Source organism: Bubalus kerabau, chromosome 11 (genome assembly GCF_029407905.1).
Source record: "Bubalus kerabau isolate K-KA32 ecotype Philippines breed swamp buffalo chromosome 11, PCC_UOA_SB_1v2, whole genome shotgun sequence".
Taxonomy (NCBI): Eukaryota; Metazoa; Chordata; class Mammalia; order Artiodactyla; family Bovidae; genus Bubalus; species Bubalus kerabau.
In genome coordinates this window covers 82021084-82030660 of record NC_073634.1, presented here as the reverse complement: position 1 = coordinate 82030660, position 9577 = coordinate 82021084, and the positions used below count along the sequence as shown (strand labels likewise).

Here is a 9577-nt window from a genome sequence, read left to right as displayed (position 1 = left end):
GACTGGAAGTCTCAGATCAGAGTGTCAGCAGGGTTTAGTTCTGGTTAGAGTCCTCTTCCAAGTTGCAGGCTACCACCCCCTCACATCTTCACGTGGCAGAGAGCAAAGAGCAGCAAGTTCTCCTGTGACTCTTACAAGGGCACTAATCCCATTCATGGGGACCCCATCCTCAGGACCTCATCTCATCCTAATCACCTCCCAGAGGCCCCACCTCCTATTCTCATCACAGCAGAGGTCTGACTCATCTCCCAGCCTTCAGATATGTAAGACCTGTTAGGAGGCAAATGACAGGCAGGAGACACTAGGGATGGCAAGTCCTCCTGGGCAGCCAGTAACTGATCTGTGCACACATCAGGGTCCTTCTGTAGGGTCTCCTGGAAGCTTGTCCAGAAGCAGAGACATTCAGTTCCCCCCTCCCAGGGAAAGCTGAGCTCCACTCCCTTTGAAGCATGGAGTTGCCATCATAGGGTAAGTGTTCTTGGAGCTGCCAGGCTAAAGTGGTGACCTTGAGGTGTCAGTCTCCTTGTGGGGAATGTGTTTGTGGTTTTGAATTATTTCTACAAGTTCCTTCAGCCCAAGGCTGTGCAGACAACCTTGGGTGAGACAGAGAAGGAGGACGATGAGATGTCCTAAAAATGCCTTTAAAAACTGTTGTCTGACAGGCCCTATATCACCACCTATTGCCAGAACGTAATAACAATCTCTCCTCCTCCGCACTTTCGTCCTCCCTCTTGTGCTTACTGAAACCCCAGCCCAGGTTTCACATATGGGTCTAGTTGGTCGATCCTGTTGTCCTCCAGGGCCGTAAATTCAGACAGCCACAAATCAGCTTCAGAGAAACTTCAGCCCCAGACACGCACGCGCTCCCATTCAAGTCCTGGTGTCCAAGCTGAAATATGGCTGCATGTGTTCCCTCCAGCACCGCCAGCCTGCCAGAGATGCCCCTCTGTCACAGATGGTTTATGGAGCAGCTGGGAGGCCAGGACACAGTGGCCAGCCACCACTCCAGCCGTGGCGCCCCGATGCTTTGATCCATTTCTGCAAGGTTGCAGCACATTCCCACACAGTCTTGAAAAACAACTCTCCAAAGCACCCTCGGAGAAAGGGCTTTTGGTTCCTCCAGGACCCGACATGGCTTTGCCAGTGCTGACTGCTTTTCTTCCCCAAATAGCCATTCGTGACATTTCTTTGTCACCAGCTAAATACAGAGCCCTCCTGGCCCTCTTCCTTTCCTCGTGCTGACAGCTAACACAGAGTCTGCTCACCCTTTGCATGAAATGCTCCTTCTCAGAGTCCCTTCTCCAAGAATCTGAGCTTGGGCCTGGGCAGGACATTAACTCAAAGCAAATGTCAAACACTGGGTTTCCAGAGTCCTAGGAGGTACACTAGCCTCATGGATCAGGAAAAAACCTACACCTGCCTCCAAAGAGGTTTGCGCCATCATTGTGCCTCCTTAGCCCCAAGATAAATCCAGAGGCTGAGCCGGTGTGGGTGAGGCTCACTTGGATAAAGCTCAGGGCATGAGCCTGCATTCTCCCACTGTCTGAGCCAGGCTTCTCAAACTCCAGGGTGTGGTGAACTCACTGCATGTGTATGTGTTCAGTCATGTCTGACTCTGTGACCCCGTGGACTGCAGCCCACCAGGCTCCTCTGTCCATAGATTTCTCCAGGCAAGAACGCTGGAATGGGTTGCCATTTCCTTCTGCAGGGAATCTTCCTGACCCAGGGATCAAAACTGTGTCTCTTACATCTCCTGTATTGGCAGGCAGACTCTTTACCATTGTACCACCTGGGAAAAGAGGTCAAATGAACTCACTTCACAGCTTTAAAAGAGGCCCATTGGGAATTCCCTGGTGATTCAGTAAGATTAGGACTCAGCACTTTCACTGCCGAAGGCTCAGGTTCAATCCCTGTTCAGGAAGCTAAGATCCTGCAAGCAATGCTGGGCAGCTGAAAAAGTAAAAAAATAAAAGAGGCCAACTGATGCCTGGTGCCCTCCCCGGAAGTTCACAGTTAGTTGGTCTCAGGTATGGGACTTTACAAAGCTCTTAAAGTGTTTCTCCATGAGGGACTGAGGTTGTGAAATTGAGAGCGACTGAGTGAAGATCAGTATCACTTTGCCCAGAGTTTCTCTTTGAAGCAACTCCTGGCAAGACCATAAGGAGAGTTTTGGAAGCATAACAAGCATTCAGTTACCATTCATTCAGTCCCTCATTCACTCCTAGTCTGCTAATGAGCCCTCACATTGTGTTAGGCACTCTATGTTTATCTGGGTTTTCCAGAGAAATGGAATCAATAGGATTTATGTATATTTAAATATGGGGCTTCCCCAGTGGCTCAGAGGTAAAGAATCCACCTGTAATGCAGGAGACGCAGGGTTGATCCCTGGGTTGAGAAGATCCCCTGGAGGAAGACTTGACAACCCACTCTAGTATTCTTGCTTGGAGAATCTCATAGACAGAGGAGCTTGGTGGGCTACACAGTCCATGGGGTCAGAAAGAGTTAGACATGACTGAAGCAACTGAGCAGGCATGCAGATATTTAAATACATAGAGATATAAACATAAGATATTTATTATAAGGAATCGATTCATGCCATTATGGAGGCTGAGAGACTCCAGGATCTACAGTCAGCAAGCTAGAGACCCAGGAGAGCTTATGGTGTTAAGTTCCAGCCTAAGTCCAAGTTCAAAGTCAGGTGAAGATTGATGTCCCAGTTTGAAGACAGAGCACGAATTCTCCTTTGCTCGGCTTTTAGTTCTGTTGGGTCATGAAGAGATTGGATGAAGCCCACCCACATTCGAGAAGGCACTGTGCTTCTACTCAGTGTACTAATTCAGATGTTAATCTCATTGAAAAATACCCACACAGATTCAGAACAATGTTTCACCAAACATAAGGGCACCTTGTGACTCAGTCAAGTTGACAAACAACATTAACCATCACACATCGCTCCAGGCACCACAGAGAACACTGAAAAGCCTTGGACTCTTGCCCTCAAGTGTCTTCCTGTCTCTTGATGACACAAGGTATGCAGAGAAGGCTGAAACCCTCACCGTGTGGTAGAGCTTCACAGAGTCAAGGCTCAGAGGTGAAAGAATCAGATGGGATGGTCACCAAAGTTCTGCTGGAAAAACTGGGCTTAATCTGGGCTGAGAGGCTGTTATGGGTTGAATTATGTCCTCTCTGCCCACCCCCCAAAAGATCTGTTTAAGTCCTAACACCCAGTAACGTGATCAGGATGCGTAAATAAGGTGGCTGCAGATGTCATTAGCTAAGATGATGTCATACTAATGTAGAGTCGGCCGTTAATCCAAAATGGTTAGTGTCCTTATAAGAAGAGGAGAGAGACACAGAGAGCTGATGGCCACATGAAGACAGTCACACAGAGAAACGGCATGTGAAGACAGAGGCAGAGATGGGGGTGATGAGTCTACAAGCCAAGGATTGTCAGCTGCCATCAGAAGCTAGGCGAGAGGCATGGAACATTTTCTGCCTCAGAGGAGTCAACACTGCTGACAGCCTGAGGTCAGACTTCTTGCCTCCAGAACTGTAAGAGGATAAATTTCTGTTAATTCAAGCCACCCGCTTGTGGTGCGTGGTTATAGCAGCTCTGAGAAACTAAGACGAGGCCGAGTCCAGATGGACAAGCAGGGTGGGAAAAGAACCCTAGAGTCCCAGAGGTGGGGATGAATAAATAATGCATGGGGAGGACAAGGAACAACCCAATCCCACTAAACAAAGAATCTCAGAAAGAATGCTGGGGAACACAAATCAGAGCTGCCGCCTCTCAGCTCATTTCCCCAGGGATACCGTGGTCCTGCCTTGTCTTGAGGGAAACTTCCTACCCCTTACGGCCCCTTTCACCCACCTGGTGCCAATCAGAGCTGCCTTCCTTTTCACTGATCCCTCCTCCCTGGGCAGTTTTAAGGTGGGCACATGACTCAACATCCTACTCCACCCTCTTGGCCATAGTAATTGGCCCGAAGATGGGCGCTGAGCCAAGGCATGCCAATTAGGGACTTTCCTTGGGATTTTTCATTTTTATTATCATTAAAACTGGTAGAAAAGAGCCATTTTCTCTCTGTTCACAGGCCTGTGAAACATGAACTTGAAGCTGCCCCCAGCTACGTACGTCCCTATAACATAAATAAACAAAAAGACAAATTGATCTTTATGTGAGAATGGGGAAACAACAAGGTCCTACTGCACAGCCAGGGAATTATATTCAATATCCTGTAATAAACCATAATGGAATCACTTTGCTGTACAGCAGAAATTAACACAATATTGTAAATCAACTATACTTCCATAAAATAAATTAAAAAAAAAAAGATCCTTATAGCATTCAAGTCCCTGGTTCTAGACACTAAAGTTTTTGGAACTGCACATGAATTTTTACTTTTCTCCCTTCTAATTCTCCCACCTATTCTGTGAGCTCTCCCAGGATCCTTCCCCATATACATAAAAACAAAGACAACTTTGTTTAAACTGAATGCATGTCACCTCCATTGGCTCTGATGCCAGACTTCAGGGTTTGTGTTTAACCCTAGTAGCTAAAGACTGTTAACTGAAGTCTACACTATCTGATGCCAAGGTTCCCCAAGAAACTCCAGAAATAACACACAAAGTATACTCTTCTGGAAAGAGGTAGCATAGATGCTATCAGATTCTCAGTGGAGTTTTTGACCCTAGATAAGGTTAAGAACCACTGATGGGAGCCATGAGGAGCCATTACAAACATAAGCATCACAAAACATATTCTTTTCCACTAACAATTATTAAACATCCTCAGATACCAAGTCATTTATCCAACAAACATACTCTCAGTCCCAGGGTCAAGAGCTGTTGGGGATGTGATGACATATGTGGGATATTTTGATCCTCAGAAAGTTTTAGTTGGCTTGGGGTTGTAATAGACATATACATAATTTTGATAGAAGGTGAGTGAGGGTAAAAGATTCAATGGTAGTTCAGAGGCAGTGCCTAAAACTTTTCCCACAACCTTGAAAGATCAGTAAATAAAGCACTAGATAGATTCCTCCTTCGTGAGTGGGCCCTAGAGAAGTCAGTGTCTCAGAATCTCAAGGTCATCAATTTCTAAATGGATCTAAAATACTGCCAGACCACCTTATAGGATGCTCTGCAGCGCTAACAAGAGAGAAAATATCTGCCAACTTCCTCAGTGCCTGGAAGCCACTGGACAAGATATACAACACCTTCTAAGGAGATGCCTGCCTCTGGACCTAGTTCATGCTAGGAGTGGCCCCTTGAACTATGCTGACCATCAGCCTGGACATCTCCGGGGAGCTTATTAGAAATGGAGATCTCAAGCCTCATTCTAGACTTTTCTGAATCTGCAAGATCCCCCAGGGGATTTGTATGCAAATTAAAGTTTGAGACACACTCAAGTAGGTAGTTCTTAGCATAGTGTGATTATAATCTGACAAAGAAGAAAATCTACCCTAGGGCACATGTTACCATTAGAGACAGAGGCAGGAACCAGAATTGCCCAGGTGTGCTGTGGGCTTGCAGTCACTCAGAGAAAAAGGGATCTGCAGGGATGTCCCTAGTGATCCAGTGGCTATGACTCCATGCTCCCAATGCAGGGGGCTAGGGTTCGATCCCTAGTCAGGGAACTAGATCCCACATGGCACAACTAAGACCTGGCACAGCCAAAAATAAATAATTTTTTTAAAAAGAACAGGAGATGCACTTGGGGCTACCTGGAGCCCAGGATGAAGCGAGCAGCAGCATGTGAACCAATCGTGGTGCTGGCCTTTGGTTCTGCCCACTCGTGCTCCTGCACCATAGATATATGGTCTCCTTGAATCTCCAGTCAGAGTGACACCAGTGTGCTTTGCATACATCAGTGCACTCAGGGGGGATTGGCAAACAGCTGGGGACCACAGCCAGCTGCTTTCTGCTGATTTGAGTAGCAGTGTAGGGGGGAGGCACCAGAAGTCTCTTGGAGTTCGAGCACAAGCCTAACCCACCAAGGTGCCAGTGAGATTAGGGGGCTTCCCCTCTGGCAGCAGCCCCATCACTAGGCTCCAAATGACCACAGTAGACACACAGACAGCAGAACTGCGGGTCTTGGGCAGTAAGAACTCAGGGTCAAGGGAGTGGTAACAGCAATTAGGCCAAAAGGATTCCCCAGGCTCAGTTAGTTTTAGAAACAGCACATTAAACAAAGTTGAGTTTGTTCCTTTGCAGGAGTGCCTTTCAGCTGCCACGCACACTGTGAAACTTTAGGAAGAGTAGACGTGCGTGTATGCTAAGTCACTTCAGTCATGTCTGACTCTTTGTGACCCTATGGACTGTAGCACTTTTGATCACAAATCCCTCCCTATCTGTGTCTGTCACTCCAGGCTGCCATAACAAAATACCATCAACTAGATGGCCTAGATATCACCAATTCAATGGACATGAACTTGGGCAAACTCTGAGAGATAGTGAGGGACAGGGAGGCCTAGTGTGCTGCAGTCCACGGGGTTGCAAAGAGTCGGACATGACTTGGACATGACTTGGACATGACTTGATGACTGAACAACAACAAAGATGGCCTGAACAACAGGAATTTATTTCTCACATAATCCTGGAAAGTCCAGGATCAGGGTGCCAGCTGATGTACTTTATGCTGAGAGCTTTCATCCTGGTTTGCAGACAGCTGCCTCCCATGGCAGAAAAGATAGGAAGTAAACTCTCTGCTGTCTCTTCTTGTAAGAGTATGAATTCCATCAAGAGGTCCCCACCTTCATGACCTCCTCTAACCCTAAATACGCCCACCCCCCCTACAAAGGACCCATTCCCAGTTACCATCATATTGGAGGTGGTTGCTGTTGTTCAGTCGCTAAGTCATGTCCGACTCTTTGCAACCCCATGAACTATAACAAGCCAGGCTTTCCTGTCCTTCACTATCTCCCAAAGTTTGCTCAAACTCATGTCCGTTGATTCAGTGATGCCATCTAACCATCTCATTCTTTGTCACCGCCTTCTCCTCTTGCCCTCAATCTTTCCCAGCATCAGGGTCTTTTCCAATGAGTTGTCTCTGCGCATTGGTGGCCAAAGTATTGGAGCTTCAGCTTCAGCATCACTCCTTCCAATGAATATTCAGGGGCAATTTCCTTTAGGATTGACTGGTTTGATCTCCTTGCAGTACAAGGGATTCTCAAGAGTCTTCTCCAGAGCCACAAGAGTCTCATCTTTTGAATGCTGGGGAGGGAGTAGGCTGGGGTAGTAACTCAGTCCATAGCACAATTCTATCATAGGCAGGAAGTCTTCAGAGCAGACTTTGGAAAACAATGAATTGGCCCAAAAGTTCATGAGTGTTTTTCCATAAGATGTTATGGGAAAATCCAAACAAACTTTTGGGTCAACCCAGTACTAACAAAGATGGAGGTGAGAGAAATCCATTTGAGGAAAGAAGATAGTCCATGAAAGTCTGCAGTGGGAGTCTTAGGCTTCCTTTGTTCAGGGCAATCAGGCAATCAGAGCATAGAAAATTCCTTCATACAGGTTAAATGCACTAAGAAGTTCACATTAATAACAATTACCACCACCACTTCTGAGTGCTCGGTATGAGCTTCAGGTCTATGATGAGTCAAGCTTTATATACATCATCTCAGTTAATGCTTTGAACTCCTGTTTGAGGAACTACTATTCTCATCTCTGTTTTCAAATGATGAAACAAAGGCTTTTTAAGCCATTGCTTCAACTGTAAGTTGAAGTCTTACAACTGGTTAGAGGTACAGAAACTCTAAATTTGACTTCAGGAGCCTGTTAAGATGCTGTAAAAATTCCTGAGTCTTTGGCACACAGGGAACATTATGCCCCAGGACCTACATTTAGATTTGCAGGGTCATCTTTCAGGAAGGGAGTCATTCCTGATGACTCTCGAGAGGACACATATAAAAAAAGTCCCAGCTTGACATGCAGGGCCCCTTTCTCTGTAGTTTTATGTTTTTGATATACCACCTGTCTTGTCAACATATTTTCATATACTGGTTTCTTCAAACTCACAATATGGTGAATTAAAAGACAAGAAAATTCTAGAACAGTAGGCATGGAACTTGTGTTGATTTCCTGACGTTAATCCACCCCCCTCTACCTCTGCAGTTAGCTAGTTGGGTGAAATGATAACTTCTGAGCCTTACATGTCCATCTGTCAAGGCAGTATCTTCATAATTACAAATTTCAAAGAGGAAAACAACTTGTCACTCTCAATGAACAAACCTGGCTCTTTGCAAAGGGACTGCTACGCAGTTTACCTCTGCACAAAACACTGCCAAGGATTTGCCTCAAGCCAGAGGAGCAGTGTATTTTGTCACAAATGAATCCGTGGATTCTATGGGAATTTCCTCTTCTGAGCATAAGAATCACCCTTCTACATGCCACCTTCCTTTCCAGGGGAAATAGATCAGTGGTTGGGGGTGGGGGTAGGAACCTGAAGTCAAGATTTTTCAGGTGCAAAAGAGTATGGCTAATATAGATTTAACCTAAGAGTGGGGGAAAGTTTTCTTGCCCTGGCCTTGTTCCTTAAAAGATGGGTGACCTCCCCACTGTCCACATGCCGTTCCCTCCCAGCTCCTTACCTGTAAAATGAGCAGCTGCACCGCTAACATTACAGACCCACAGCTCATGATCCCATGGGAGATGGAGCTCCTGGCGACATTTGTATACCAGCCCAAGCTCAGATTCCTGGGAAACACAGAACCTGGCTAATTCACTCCAGGGGAGCGCCACAGTTCTGACCAGAAGAATCTCAAAATAAGAAGCTTTAACTCAAACCATTCCAAACAGATGGAACGTCAATCTATCTTTCAAGTTCTTTCAAATAGGATATACAGAACACGGCATGGTGAAAAGTGAAGTCAGTCATGTCTGAATCTTTTCGACCCCATGGACTGTAGCCTACCAGGCCCCTCTGTCCATGGGATTTTCCAGGCAAGGGTACTGGAGTGGGCTGCCATTTCCTTCTCCAGGGGATCTTTCCAACCCAGGGATCAAACCCAGGTCTCCTGCATTGCAGGCAGATGCTTTACCATCTGAGTCACCAGGGAAGCCTAGTCAGTATTTAAACAGCATTTGTGATCCATAAGTTCTTTCTTATCTCTGGCCTACATTGTCTCTACTAAAATAAAAAAATTCAGACCAGCTTTCCATCATATTCTAGGTCATGAAATTATTTCTATTTGGTGATAGCAATTAAATTGCTTTCCAATCTATTCCTATTTTATTTTTATTACTAATTTTAAGGTTATTCATTACTTAAGAATGTGCAGAAGTGTTAAAAATAATGTGACAGCAATCCTTGCTTTTTGCTAAAGTTAAAAAGCAATTGTTTTTAAAATACATAAGCGACTCCAGATATGGTCAGTTACCTGCTTACACCCAATCCACTGTTTCTCCCATGTAGAAATAACCACCATTAGAAATTACTGTGTCTGCCTCTCATGCAGTTTTTTACTTTTACCAAATATGTATACACACACGGTAATATATAACATTCTTTGGAATTTTTAAAAACATATCAATGGTATCATATTGACTACACCATTTTAAAAATTACTTTTTT

At 45.5% G+C, this 9577-nt stretch overlaps 1 long non-coding RNA gene across 1 annotated transcript; it reads left to right on the top strand.

Moving 5' to 3' along the window:
- Window positions 1-263: 263 nt before the first annotated feature.
- On the top strand, window positions 264-4312 carry LOC129622523 (uncharacterized). Its single transcript, XR_008700035.1, has 3 exons — window positions 264-468; window positions 3327-3552; window positions 4095-4312. It is a non-coding gene; the product is annotated as an uncharacterized LOC129622523 (long non-coding RNA).
- Window positions 4313-9577: the final 5265 nt, after the last annotated feature.